This window comes from Cyanistes caeruleus, chromosome 3 (genome assembly GCF_971803275.1).
Source record: "Cyanistes caeruleus chromosome 3, bCyaCae1.hap1.1, whole genome shotgun sequence".
In the NCBI taxonomy this organism is placed as follows: domain Eukaryota; kingdom Metazoa; phylum Chordata; class Aves; order Passeriformes; family Paridae; genus Cyanistes; species Cyanistes caeruleus.
The window spans coordinates 69,124,853-69,138,747 of record NC_141703.1 but is presented as its reverse complement, the minus strand read 5'-3'; the positions used below and the strand labels follow the sequence as shown (position 1 = coordinate 69,138,747).

Below are 13,895 nucleotides of genomic sequence, written 5' to 3'. Positions count from 1 at the left end.
GGAGAACTGAAAACCAGGGTTTGACACAAGGAGAGTGTCAAAGCATGGGTACAGAAGCCAATTTTTCTTCATTTCATTTTGTTGGGAGTGAAAACTGCCTTTATTTTTCAGGAACAGCAAAGTGGTAGTGTTTCTTTTATGACAGTACAAATAATAAAACACTGATTATAGTTAAGAATGTGATTCAAGGAAAAAACCCACTTCAATAGAAATTTGTTTTTATGCTACTGTTTATTTCACAAAAGCTTGCTGAGTCACGTGCTCTGAAGGGTACCTGAGGGGGAGAGGGATTACATATTCCACACCAAGATGACAGAAAATGCTTTAAATTTTTAGCTTGGGGTTTTTTGAGAACAACTAAATCTTCATTGATTTTTCTAGAGATCAAAGCTGAACATACGTAACTGGAAAGAACAGCCCCAGGGAGAGCAGAAAAAAGAAATTCATGACACTTTACATTGATTTAGCCATTATGTTCCACTGGACAAAGAGCCATTACACATCATCGTCTCCAAAGATGGCCTTGATATTTGCAAGTACTTACACACAATTACAGCTTTAAGTACAGTAACAAGAGATAGAGCTTTGCCCTTCCCTCTTTATCTTTTAAGTCACAAAATTGCACAGTGGTTCTGACTCATCAAAGGGAGCCTGAAGAGGTGGGCAAAGCATCACTATGTTCTCGTTTGTAGGGAAGGTACTAAAAGAATGGAGAGGGAAAAAAACCTTAAACAGCCATGAAGGAGGAAGGCTTTTCCATGCAGATGAGATGCTCCTCTGGGTCTCACTACCTGTTGGGTAGTGAGAACTTCCCAAAATCCTTTTAACTCCCAGTTTCTGGGGGACACATTCAAGGTGTTGCCTGAACATCAAAGAAGAAAATTTTGAATTAGGCTTTACCATTTCCACTTTCACATTTTGGGCAGTGAAACACAACCAAATCAACCAGCTGTTGAATATCTTTGAAGGAATTGTTATATAACTATTAGTTAAGATCCAATCTGTGATTTTAGAGAAGTTGCCACCATCAGATTCTCATGTCGTTTTTTGTTTCCAATGGAGAAGGAGTGAATTCAAGTTGCCTCTGACTTGATCAAAATCTTCTCAGGGGTCAGAGGCTGGAACATATCTCCCCAAAGAGCAATACATTTGCTTCTAGCCCAGAAGACCTGGTTATTCCTAGTTAGGACTTACCTGAATCACTGCTTCTCAAGCTTTTATGCAGGTAGCCTCACATTTATTTTTACTTCTTGATTCCTTTATGGACTTTCAGCTCTATTTCATTTCCAGGATCATGAACAACTTTGTTACTTCCTTACTTCTCACTCCCTTTTTTTGCTGTGGAAGTCTAAGGATATGCTCATGACTTGAAGATAGATCAGTTATCCATATAATGATATAGATTCTGCACAGCTTTGTCCACACTGCTAAACATAGTGGAGACTAGATGAGTTATTTTGGAGACTAAATACTGCTGGAGACATACCCCAGCCTCACTGTCATGCTGCTCTGGGTGTTTACAGCACTCAGGGCTAGTTCTTCTTGTACAAGATTTCTCTTGAAAACAGATAGCTGAAGACATCCAGATTGGAGTCAGGGAATGAGCTCAGAGTATGGACAACTGCTTGGGGGATCCAGTACTTGAGCTGTCTCTCTGGTTCTCTTCTACTCAGTAAAGCAGGTATCCTTTGAAGGCTGCTTGTTCGTATACCTTTGGTATACTTACGTGTTTTTCACGTAAACAGTTGTGGCCCCTGGCCAGCAGACATCTGTGCCTTAGACAGAGGTAGCAAGTTCTTACTGGACAGCCTGGGCTGAGTGTAGAGTCAAGAGCTTGAGTGAGAGTACTGCTGGGGTTCAGTTTCCACCAGGGTAGAAGTCAGAAGACAAGGGAAATCCCAGATTGCCACATCTCCCATCTCCTGATTGACCCCATTCAACCGTGCCCTTCTCTGTAGACTGTACCTGAGAAGGAAGGGATTGATAGATAAATGGATGAATGGATGGGTAGATAGACAGAGAGACAGAAAACATATTTGATGTGTTAATTTCCTGAACCTCTATATTCTCTGGCTTGGTTTCTGTCCTTCTTAGCTCCTCCTGAGCTAGAGCTGTGAGAAAGATGGCAGAAAATGGAGAGAGTTAAGATTATGTAAAGTTATGGTCACATTGGCCACAGGTGCCTTTGGAATGGATACCACCAAATATGTGGTGTAAGTAGAGTAATGCCTGGATCTAGTCTCCAGGACTTTCTGTCTAGTGGGCAAGTCCCACCAAATTCCATTTGACTCCGTAAAATCAGTAATTGCTGTCCCCAGCAGCGTCATACTCAACCACCTTTTGACCAGCAGTGCTTCCACAGGTACTTCCTAGCAATACACCTGCACTGCACACTTGCCTCCCTCTCTTTTCCAGATAAATGAGGGCTGTATACCTCTGCTTCATTCTGGGGACATTGGTGGGGTGAGCGTGTGGACCCTGGTTATCAAATCACCTTTAGCCAAGGACTATATTTAAGGTCAAACCCTTGCCCATGGCAGTGAGTACACACACTCAGGACACAAAAACAAGAAGCTCCCAGGATATTTTGACCCATTTGATGATGTGATGTATTTGCAGATCTGTGGAACAAAGAGTTGCCCTACACTTTGTCTCCCTAATTGTCCCCTTCAATTACCTGCAGTGGATCCTGTGACACCTCAGCTTGTGTAATTGCCTGAAGGTATATACCTGTAGGGCTGCAGTGCCGCCGAGCTGCTACTCCTCCACCACAGCTATGGAACCCTGCTTTTGTTGGACACTGTGTGATAAAGCCTTCATTCACTCTGTAGTGCTGTTGTTCCTTTCTAAGTGGCTCTTATATTTCCTCTCCCTGAGTGCACTGCTGCAAAATCTTTATAAAAGATAAAAGAGAACTAATTCATTGTTTGCTAACAGCTCCCGCTTGTGAGGCGCTGAACACTCAGGTCTCCAACACTCTTTCATCACTGTGGGTCTGGCTTGGCCCTCTCTGGGGCAAGCAGAACTTTATCTTGATGTGAATTAAGCCTCAGATGCTGAAGATGATATCAATAAGTTAAAAAAGGACAAGCTTGGCATTCAGAAGTATTGTGTAGAATAGACAGAGGCACACTTGCTTCAGAGCCAGGGATTAGGAAATCTGGTCAGTGGGGCTGATCTTGATGTTGACAGCCATGGGTTACCCTCTCAGAAATGATGCTGTGCATTAGCACACTCTTTTCCTGCTAAGTAATGGTCTCTGTAGTAGAAGAGTCACAATGTGGTTCATGAGCAAGCAATTTAATGTGATATTTTATGAAACTGTAGTAAATTTATCATCACAATCTTCTGAAGGGAGTATTGGGCAGGCAATGACAAAGGCCAAGGAATTGACTGATTTAATTCTGCAGCCTGAGCTGCTTGGCATAACTTTAACTAGAACTGAGGGTTTTGGTATCAGTTCCCTCTCCTGACAGTTCCACCAGCTGTAAGGTTCCTGTGGCAAGCTATCAATCCCTATTTATTCAGATGGCTAGGTGCTTCCTTGGGCAGAGATCTCCTGAGTTCCCAGATTAGCTTCTAAAGCTTCTTAACATCCATAAGTTCCTGACAAATGGCCTTTGTGCATGTATAGTCGATCTACTGCTTCCCTGACCTTGGAGAACCACTGTTCTAATGTATGTAATGGTTTGAGATGTATCCCTGGCAGTCTTGTTTGCAATTGCTTTGAATAATTCAGTACCAAGATTTGAGAAGGACATCTAGGCAATTTTTAAGGTCCCTTCCAGTTCAAATCTTTCTAAGATTCTGTGATTTCCCTGCAGTTTTTAACTATTTCATCAGACTTAAGTCTACTTTATTGATTGCAAAGCAGGAATGTCCATTGATTTGACTGAATTGGCCTGTTTCATAAACAGCCTGTGGTTTTGGAAGGACCTCTATCTTTTAAGGACTGCTCTGTGTTTTATAGCTTCTCCTGGGCTGCATCCTCCAGCCACTGTTACTAGACCTGCAGCAGTTTGCATGTAGCACCTGCAGAGATGACCCAGTGACTCTGAGACAAGGAACCTGGTAAGATTTTGCTCTCAGCTTCTCTAGTGCACTTCTGCCCATGTGATTTTCTATTTTTTTCTTCTTTCTTCTTTCTTTTTTCTCTTTTTTTTTTTTTTTTCCCTGTAATTAAGTGTAATCATAATAAATACATCAGGTATAAAACAATCTCCTACCTCATAAAAGGTATCCAGTTAAATTGCCCGTGTTTGCATGGGAGTGTTTTCTTTTTCACTGGCAACATTTCCTTATAAGGAGTAATAATGAAGATTCTGTTAAAGAAAAATGTGTATTGAAGGTTTACTATTTCACTGGCTTTCTGTAGAATCATTTACGCAAAGCTGTGAGTCACCAACTGAAGTTCAGTGTCTGAAATTGCTGGCAGAGTAAATTAATTTTGTGCATGAGAGATCAGTAATCTGCATGCATTACAGTCAATTCATAATCGCTTTAAAATCACATGGCAAATGATTATAATTAGGACAGGAGCTGTTCAAATCAAGAACAAAAGAAGGCCAGAACCTAAACCTATTCATTGCTATGTTTCTTCTCCTTGAAGGTTTATGGACGATGTCCCAGCTCCTAACTGGAAAGCACAGTTGAAATCACCACTGCCCCTTCCAGCTGCTGCCGTGTTGTCAGCGAGTTTGGCAGAAATGCTTGTGCAACATTTACTCTTAGTACATGTCACAGAGACCTAGGCATAAAGGCCTAAAATAGGCAGGCCTTGAGAGCAGTAACTTCATTGTCCTGCCTGGATAGTTGAGCCTACCTGGAAAATTGAAATGACCTCTGTCTATGGCTGTTCTGTCTGCTCCACACGCAGGCTCTGCAATATCTATCACTACAGACCTTCCACTGAGGGGTTCTCTCTTTAGAAGCAAGGAAGAGTCATCTCTACGTAAAGGGAATATCTCCAAAGGTGAAAGATGCCTCAGGAAAGTACATGTCATTCTTGAAAGAGGTTACTATCCATTAGCCCTTCAGACTGCAGGAGGACTGAGACCAGGGCTAAGTGACTAGGAAAAATCAGAACACAATGAAATCTTGAAAAGAGTTGTTCTGCTGATGGAGGCTAAGACCAGCACAGATACACCCTACCTCCACTCCCTGGCCCCCATACTGATAGTTCAGAGACAGGAGTATGAGCTGTGCCTACACAAGCCCCAGCAGCCTGACTGAGAGCTCTTGACACAGCTCCCATCTCGCTGGTGGTGCAGAGGCACAGCCCCTTCCCTTAGGGTGCTCGGTGCCCCAGTGGGAGATGGCAGATCTCCTGGCAAGGTAAGCAGCTGAGGGAGATGGGGGGACGACCTCGAACACGTGAGGAGGTGATGTGGCACATCAGCACCTGAAATACTACCCAGAGTTTTGAAACTATCAGAGCAAAGACCAGCTTTAAGGGGGACTTCACTGCAAACTGGCTTTTGCCTCTGGGTATCTGTGCTTCACCCATGCACAATGGGTCAGGTGGGAGGCAGCACCCACACAAGTGGTGGGCTGTGGGACAGCATGGCCCCACTGCTACCAGCAGACAAGCTGACAAGCTCCCCCAGACCCATGGGAGGGCAAAACATTCTGAAGATAGATTCATGCAGGAGAAGGATGCTGACTACAAAATGCGTAGGCATAACTGAATCAAAGAAGTGAACTCACCCAGTTTACAGCAGCTGGTACAGATCATCATTTAACTGAATCAGAACAGAGCAAAAGCTTCCTACCCCACAAATCCAGATGAACGTGATTAATTCCTGTGAAAATTTATTATCAAGAGGTTATATTTGGTCTTCATTTGAAGATTTGTGTAAAGGTCTTTTTTTGGCAAGGTCAGCAGTTGTGCTGAGCCTGCTTTTTCACCAGTTTAGAAATCCCCAGCACTCTGTGTACTGTGGCACACACTTATGACACAGAGCTGCTGTTTTGGCAAAGTCAGTGCAAGGAGTGAGACCACGGGCCCTCCCCTGCCTGAGAAGGGAAGCATTACCCACCCCACTGCTGCTGTATGCAGAGTTGAAAGACCCATTGCTTGCTGAGATGCCAAGACTCTGGAATCTCAGTGTCATTTCTGTTCTTAACCACAACTTCTATCAAAAACATACACACAAGAGAGGCCTATTATTTTCTCTTCACAGGTGAGGGAGAAATAATATCAGCTGGCAGTTGCTGCTGCCAGAAAAGAAATGAATCTTCATGCTGGGAGGCTGCTGAAGTCCCTCAAGCAAGAAAGTTTTCTCTCTTCTAATGACTCCTGGATGACCCAGCAAACCCTCTTACCTGATAGCCTGCAGTTTACATGAGAATTGCTGCAGGATTTCTCTAATGTGTGTTTAAGATGAGATTGATCTGAGGAAGGATCCTTGCTTCTCTTGCTAAAGCTCTGACCAGAAGGACTTTCTCCAAGTGACATATTCTAGATCGCACCATTCTTTTGCTCTCAGCAAGCCAAGGCAGACAATGCTCCTGCCAGGTTTTTTCTTCCTTCTTCCATGCCCTCCATAGTAAGGGAACAAGAATGGCTAATTCTTGCCTGCATGAGGCTGACCCTCTTCTTTTCCTAAAATTACAACACTCTCAGATGTCTTGGTGGAGAATTAATAGCTGTCTTGAATAGCGCAAGAAGCTCCAAGGCCCAGAGACACCATATTTAAGACTAACAACCAAGCATGCTGTCTTGCCCAGATTTTACCTCCCTTTCAGCTATACAAGAACTAGAGAAAAGAAACTCCAGCAGGATCAGTGCATTTTCACTGATAACAAATCCAGAGAATGCAGGATCCAGACTGGTACTCTTTCAAGACATACGCGAGTCACTGCAGCTGTTCCAGGACACAAAATGTTTGGAGTGATGACCAGAGGTCAAGGTGCCTTCGTTCTGATGCAGCTCAGCAGCAGTGAGGCTGTACAATGTGCACCATCTTGGCAGAGAAAGCTGACAGGACAGCTATGGAGACATTGTTGGTTAGGATATTTATCATATCCTAACTAACAATGTCTCCATATAAATATATGTGCTGTCAATCACTAGTGTAAAACCAGATGTTGTGAGCTTGCATTTGCGGCTAGCCAGCTGAGAAGGTGACAAATCCTTCATCTGCAGAAATAAGAGAGTTTGGCATAAAGATCTTTCTTTAGAAATGGCAAGGAAGAAGACTGATGTGTCTCAGCTGATTGGCTAAGAGCAGGCTAAGACCAAGGGAACAATGAACCTGAGATCAAAATCACAAAGTAAAAAGAGGCAATTTAGACTTAGGGTGCTTTGAATTGGTGATTTGTAAATAATTAAGATGATCCTTAACGGGTTGTAATAATGTTTTTATACATCCCCAGATAAATGTAAAAGAATCTGGCTATCAATTCAGCCTTTGCACACATATCATGCTCTGTAAAACCTTCAAGTGCCATGCTGAAAGGGGGCTACACAAAGGCTTCGGAAAGTCAGTCCTCTGAACAGCTCCTGACCTGAGCAAAGGGAACAGATGGGAGCTACCAACTCACCCTTCTGCCATGAAGATGATCTGTGAGCTCTGAAGTTAGCTTCAGATGTCCTAAAGAATTGTGATTGGGGTGATTGCTTATTGCTGGGATCACATAGCTATCATTTAGGACCAGAAAGGCTCTTTCCATTGTGGTTGTATAAAGTCCTGCTCTGTTTCAAAAGCCTCCCTTGCAAGCCAGATGATGCATCACATCATATTACACTCTATGTGCTTTTTTTCCTCTTCTTTTTGCAAAAAAATTATTATAGCTTTAGAGCAAGATTAGTCTTTGATGAAGTGTGGTAGTTCTGGGAGAGGGAAGAAGTAGTCTAGGGCAGCTTTCATCCAAAACTCACAAGCTTGTATGATCCTTGTTCATGTACTGGAGAGACCAACAAACAGCATAACAGGCACAGACAATGAGTTTCAACACACTGTCTGTAACAGGCAGGTACTTGTGAAGTTTAGCCATGTTAACAGGCTAACATGTTAACAGCATGCACTGGACTTTGTTTTCCTCCAGAGCAGAACAGAAATCTGCACTACAAATTAATGGGATGGGATATCTACACCCCATGTGACAGCAGCTTAGCAAATGTTCAGAGGGGCTTCTTTGAACAATCTCAGCTGCATCCTTCAAGTCAATTCAGTGTGGCTCAAGCGAACTTGGGCAGGACATGCCATTATTCAGAGGAACATCAAGGCTGTGATGGGCTGAGGAGCAAGGAAGTGGCAAGAAATGCTGGACTTTGAAGGCTGAATCTGACTTCATTTTTTTACTTCCTTTTGATTAGGGAGAAGATGGTTATGAAAAAGAAAGCCAAGAAGTAGCCAGACTGGAGAAGGTCTATTGAACCACTGGATATCAGAGTGCAGTTGGACTCTTACTTGACAGAGAGGAGGTGAGATATCAAGAATCATGGAGATATTTGTCAAGGAACACATCTCATGAACACATCTTATCTTGCAGATGTTCCTAACATCTGCCTCTTCATACTTGGTGCCGAAAAGAAGATTCCTCAAGGATAAATATTATTAACCAAATAGTGGTATGGATTCTCAAAAGGAAGGTTCCCACCAGAGCATTATCTGTTGTGGAAGAAGATGCAACTCCAGATGTTTATTCAATAGGCACACCATTAGAAAAAGCACAGTGCTCAAATAGCCAGGTTGCTTTATGCAGCATCATGAATTACTAGTCTGAGTTATACAGACTTACAGTCAACCTCCCTGTCTCCTGCCAGCAAACTTTCCAGTCTCACATACCAACATAGTTCATGTGCAGGGTAGACTTATTGAATTTCCCTCAGCTAGAGACTGCCCAGCCTCATTCGTTTTAATTTTAGGTTTTCTTGGGTGTTAAAGGTGCAGATTCCTACATTTTTGAAGTATGCTTAAGCAATATCCAGGAAATTGATGCATATCTGTACGTGCTCTAGTGTTAACTAAATGGTCCTTAAGAAATAGGCAGCAGATGTCTTAAGGTAGAAAAACCCAGCATTTCACAAACAGTCTCAAGTTCTGTTTATTTAAAAAATGTACTTAATAAGTCCATTGTGAATATAATCATAAATAAAGTAAAATGGATGCATTTGCCATGACACTTTTAGCTGGAACTCTTCCGGATTTTGTTTTCTTTGGAGTTCTGTAAGAGCTGAAGACTCAAAAGGTGACCTTCATAACTCATTAATCATCACAAAGCAGTTCCTTGAGGGAAAGAAATATGAAAGGTATGTGCAGTGCCAAAAGAGGGCGGCTTGATTCACAGCAGATTTGAGAGTCTGGGCTCTGAGCCAGAGGAGAAGAGAAATGTTAAAGAAATGGCCCATCCAGTCCCCAGGTGCATGGTGGGTCCATCCAGCCTGGTGTGCATGGTTGTTCCCCCTCTGGCCTGCCTGTTCCTTCTACCCTGACACCTCCTGTTGGCTCTGCAGAGGTCAGGGCTCACCTCTTTTGGCAACTCAGTTCTGTGGTATGGTGGCTTGGCTTGTTACTCCAGCTATGGCTCAGATCTAACACCATCACCTCTGCCAGAGACTGTCCTTACCTTGCTTTTCACTAGTATAGATTGTCTTCTCCTGGGCCTCTTTTTGGTCTCTGGATACACCTATGCAGCTAAACCAGGAAGGGACAGGATATGAACCTTCACCACTGGCCTGCAGCTGTTCTGGTGGAATACTTGGCACACCCCCAGCATGGTTTTTGGCCCCAGCAGCCACCCTTTGGTGCAGCAAACACCCAGGCACAGTTCAGCTCCCAGGAGACTCTATGCACATACAAGTGCCATGGACTGTATGGCTCTACACCTGAGCTGTAGGCAGGTTATCCAAACAAATGCACACTGCCATGGGCATGTTCACTTCACACATACAGTTTCAGCCAGTGGGGTTCATCCCTCTGCAGTCCCCTCACACTTGGTTGCTCTACAATCTATTCTAGGTCAGAAGAAGAGTCAAAAGGAGCAACCGGGCATCCCAGAAGAAAATTTCCTTGGGCTCAACAACACAAGATTTGTGAGATCTCAACTCATGAAAAAATAATCCTGACAGACAGAAGAGCCCATGTCTACCATCACCCCAGAGGTGAGACTTGCCATGTGGGTGTTTCAAGGGACCCAGTTAATTGCTCCACCAGTGCTGGCAGTGCCAGGTCTGGGTGTCCTCACCATGGGTAGAGCTATAGCTGCTTATGCCCTCTGTGGCTGGGGCAGGATGGCAGCTCCATTGGCACATGCCATTTTTCACCATAGGGCTGCTGGATGCCCTTCACTCTTACCCCACACATCTTCCAGCTCTCTGAGCTGTGCTTGTGGCCATTTCACTGTCTGAATATCACAGATAAAGTCTCTGGTGCATGTTGCAACTGCTCTCACATAGTCTCTTGGAGGTCAAATATGCTGATCCTGTTTCTCCCCTCACACAACAGATGTCACATCTTCAAGCTTGTTCTATTTGAAGCAGTCACCAACATCTATCTGCCTTACCAGCGCAGTGTGCAGCCGGACCTGGAGAGCCTCAGCTACAAGATCTGTAGGAGTGCCATTACAGATTGAGGCCCATACTTGGACATCTAAGTAAAGATCTGTCTTTAAAGGCACTCAGCATTGCAGATCTCCCTGATTTTGGCAGTTGCTCACTTAAAAGGAATGAGAATGTGATTAGCATGGTACAACTCTCCATAACTCATCTGGGATAACTCCTTGTTTCCTCAAGCAAGTCTTCTTTTAGCCAAGCTTGCTACAGAAATGAAGCTCTTGCTATACCATGGTTTATAAAGGCATGTGTGCAGGTGTTCCTCCTTGTTCCTGCACTATCAAACTGTGACTGACATAAGCCAATGTGTCCCATTACCTTCACAAAAACAAATGGCTGCGTACAGGAGAAAGAGATGCTGGAAAATGTCTTCATGGGGAAGCAGAGGGAGAGGACCAACATCTTCACAGATGCCAGGGAAGTTCTTTGACACAGGTACATTAGGACTACCATAGCCACTGATAAAAGTCTTGGAGCTGGCACAAAATAATCCAGTGACTCAGCAGAAATCCACCAGGAAACCACTCCACCTACATTCCCACCATAAATCATTTTTTCTCAAGGCAAACATATCTCCAAAACTCTTCATCCCTCCACTTGCCCAAGTGCTCTTTCTAAGTCAGACAAAGAATAACAAGAATGTGACTTGGTTTGGAGGAACGTGAAGTTGTTCAGGAAAAGTACGAGACCCCCAAATGTTTAGGGAGGAGAAGCACAGGTACAAGAGCACATCCAGAGATACCGAAGTGACGGTGGGCAGCAAATCATATACTTGCAAAAAACCCACCCCCTAAACTCTATTCACACACATGTATTTTGTCATGGAAAAATGGGTGAAAAGACCTTTTTTAAAGGACTAAAGAGGTAGAAGAGAGCCCTCTGGTCCCACTCCAGCACAGCAGCTGAGCAAGATTTTATTTTAAGGGCATGTGTAATCTCAGTAAAGCAAGTAGGATTTCTTCTGTGCTTAGAGTTAAGCACAGGCTGAAAATTGCTTCTCTGGCTGGAACAGGGTGTTTACCTTGCAGGTCTTCATTGCTGCATTCACAGCTTCTGGGGGTGGGCACTGAGACCACTGTCTTGGTGGGATGACAGAATCTGGAGCTAAGGCACAATTTCAGGAGAAGATAAGAGTGATCAACTTATAAGGTAAAATCATAAAGTAGAATAAGGTTTCTCTGGTGTATAACAGTGTTTGGGCAGATGTAAAAGCAGTCTGTAAATATCTGAGGAGAGTAAACACTGTTGAGAGAAAAAAAATACTTGGGGAAGCACACTGACAATATAATCAGGGTAAATGAGAGAAAATTAAGAAAAGAGAAATTCAGATTAAATACTATGGACATACTGGTGAGAGAGTTTAGGCTGTGAAACTGCTGCCTACAGTTTTTGCTAACTTTCACCGTTCTGCTTCTCACAAAGCCATCCGTCTGGAATTGAAAAAATTGACATCAATACTGTGGATTTTTAATTTGTTTTAATTTTAATTGGATTGTCTTTGCATCATTAAATGTATCTCTATTAAAACCAGGCCACTCAATGCCACCTCTACAAGAAGGAAGAGCCAAATTACACTCAGAATATTAGTATCAGTCCTAACTTTTGTGTAAATGATGCTAGATGATGCTAGAGCAATGGAGATCAGATGCTGTTCCAGGCTGTTCAGATTTAGGTGATGTGCTTTGGATGTCCATGTAATTTCCTTCTAATCTTTCAATGTAAAAGACCTTGCCATATATTCACATAATTACTTCTATAATCTAAAAATAGTTGACATTTATTCACACAGCTCTTTTGCATGGTGAAGCTAAAGCACACTGGGATTTCAGTATGAGCAGTCTGCCTAAATCTTGTGTGCCAGCAAAGGAGAACCAAAGACTGGTGCCACAGCCTGCAGTGAAGGCAGACCTGGCGCTGCCTGTGGCTTTGTGTTTCAGATAGCTCAGGGCTTCACTTTCACAGAGGATGTGTTGCTGGTTGCTGGTGATCAGCTGCCTGGATCCACAACCATGGGGCACTTTGGTCCTGGTGGGAGGATTCCAAATGCCTGTGCTGAGCTAGACAACAGTTTCTAGGCTGTGATGCTCCTATACTTGTCTTTTCACGCTGCTATCATTTCTGCACAGAAGGATGCTGTAGGATCAAGGAGAGCCCAAAACAACCCAGGGTCCAGACCCATGGGCACAGTTGGCTGGCAGAGCCAGCTACCACAGCAGCTGTAGAGAAATTGTTCCCACTGGCACCTGTTTGTCTGCAACCCCCCCTGGATCTCTTGTTGCACCAAAGCTGGATGAGAGACACTGGTGCAAGAACACAGCACTCAGTCAGCTCACAAACCACACTCTCCCTACCTGGGAGCTGGTCTGCCAGGGCGAGGGCAGAACCTACCAGCCCTTGCATGAGTCCCCTCCGGCATTCCCAACCTGCTGCAAAGGCAGAGGGACAGCAGGTCCCCATTCTGCCAATGATGGGGGCAGAGCAGTGAGCTGACCCCAGAGCTGCAGGTGCTCCTCCTCCCACCATGGCAGTCACAGCATTGAAAGCACAAAGTGGGTTTTATGGCTTGATCCTTTGCTGTGAGTAACTTTTGCTGCTATTTGCCTCCTTGAGGTTGCCAAAAGAAGCTTCCATGAGAGATTTGAGGCTTTGCTTTTCTTCCGTGATGATTCTTCTCTTGGCAAAAGTGCCTCCATCTACATGAGCAGCTGGCAACTGAGCAAATAATTTCAAGGGAGCTCAGTTTCCGTGGAAGCCTTGCATGTGCCCCTTACTGTAAATCTCCATAAACACTGGTGTCACTGTGAGATCGGACGGCAGCGATTGCTGTGTTTCTTGATAAACACAGATGGTGTTTATGCTTAAATATGCCAAATGTGGTAATGAGAGCAAACTTTCAAAGGATTTATTTTTACGTTGTTTCCATTCTGTCCCTCTGATAATTAAGGCTGCTGTGACCTGCCTTTTGAAGGAGGAAAATATATTTATGTAGTGCTATTCAGCTTTCTGAAAGAGTGAAGGAAGGTTTTGTTTGGTTTTTGCTGAAGGACACTGAGCTCCTGTTTCCCAGGTTTTATTGCCCTGTATTGAAAACTGTAGACCAAGGTTTACAAGGATAATTTGGCTGTTGGTTCATGTACATATTAATTGCGTCTAAATCTTTCTGTATAAAATTGCTATTTTTTTCTTCTCCAGAAAATGACATTATTGTAAGAGCTGGAAAGGTTTTACTCTGTTCTGTGTAGGTTCTTGTGCCATGGTTATGCAGTAGCATTGACCACCAGCGAGGATGAGTGTGTTCAGACACATATCTGTCTTCTGAGATATCTCTTCTCCCCTT

At 43.7% G+C, this 13,895-nt stretch overlaps 3 long non-coding RNA genes across 4 annotated transcripts in view; 2 read left to right on the top strand and 1 right to left on the bottom strand.

Moving 5' to 3' along the window:
* Nucleotides 1–212: 212 nt before the first annotated feature.
* The window catches only part of LOC111923317 (uncharacterized), a 48,772-nt gene continuing 35,089 nt past the window's right edge, over nt 213–13,895 (bottom strand). Inside the window, exons 9-12 of one of the 2 annotated variants that reach the window (XR_015284719.1) lie at nt 4,227–4,322; nt 2,731–2,893; nt 1,195–1,965; nt 213–862 (exon numbers count right to left, since the gene is read on the bottom strand). This is a non-coding gene — a long non-coding RNA (uncharacterized LOC111923317). The remainder of the gene's footprint in view (nt 863–1,194; nt 1,966–2,730; nt 2,894–4,226; nt 4,323–13,895) is intronic. The other variant, XR_015284718.1, reaches the window with a different exon arrangement.
* LOC111923331 (uncharacterized) lies at nt 2,998–6,144 on the top strand. Its single transcript, XR_015284721.1, has 3 exons — nt 2,998–3,163; nt 3,971–4,071; nt 4,610–6,144. It is a non-coding gene; the product is annotated as an uncharacterized LOC111923331 (long non-coding RNA).
* Nucleotides 8,321–10,622, top strand: LOC147654219 (uncharacterized). The gene is made up of 3 exons (XR_015284722.1): nt 8,321–8,428; nt 9,966–10,108; nt 10,452–10,622. It is a non-coding gene; the product is annotated as an uncharacterized LOC147654219 (long non-coding RNA).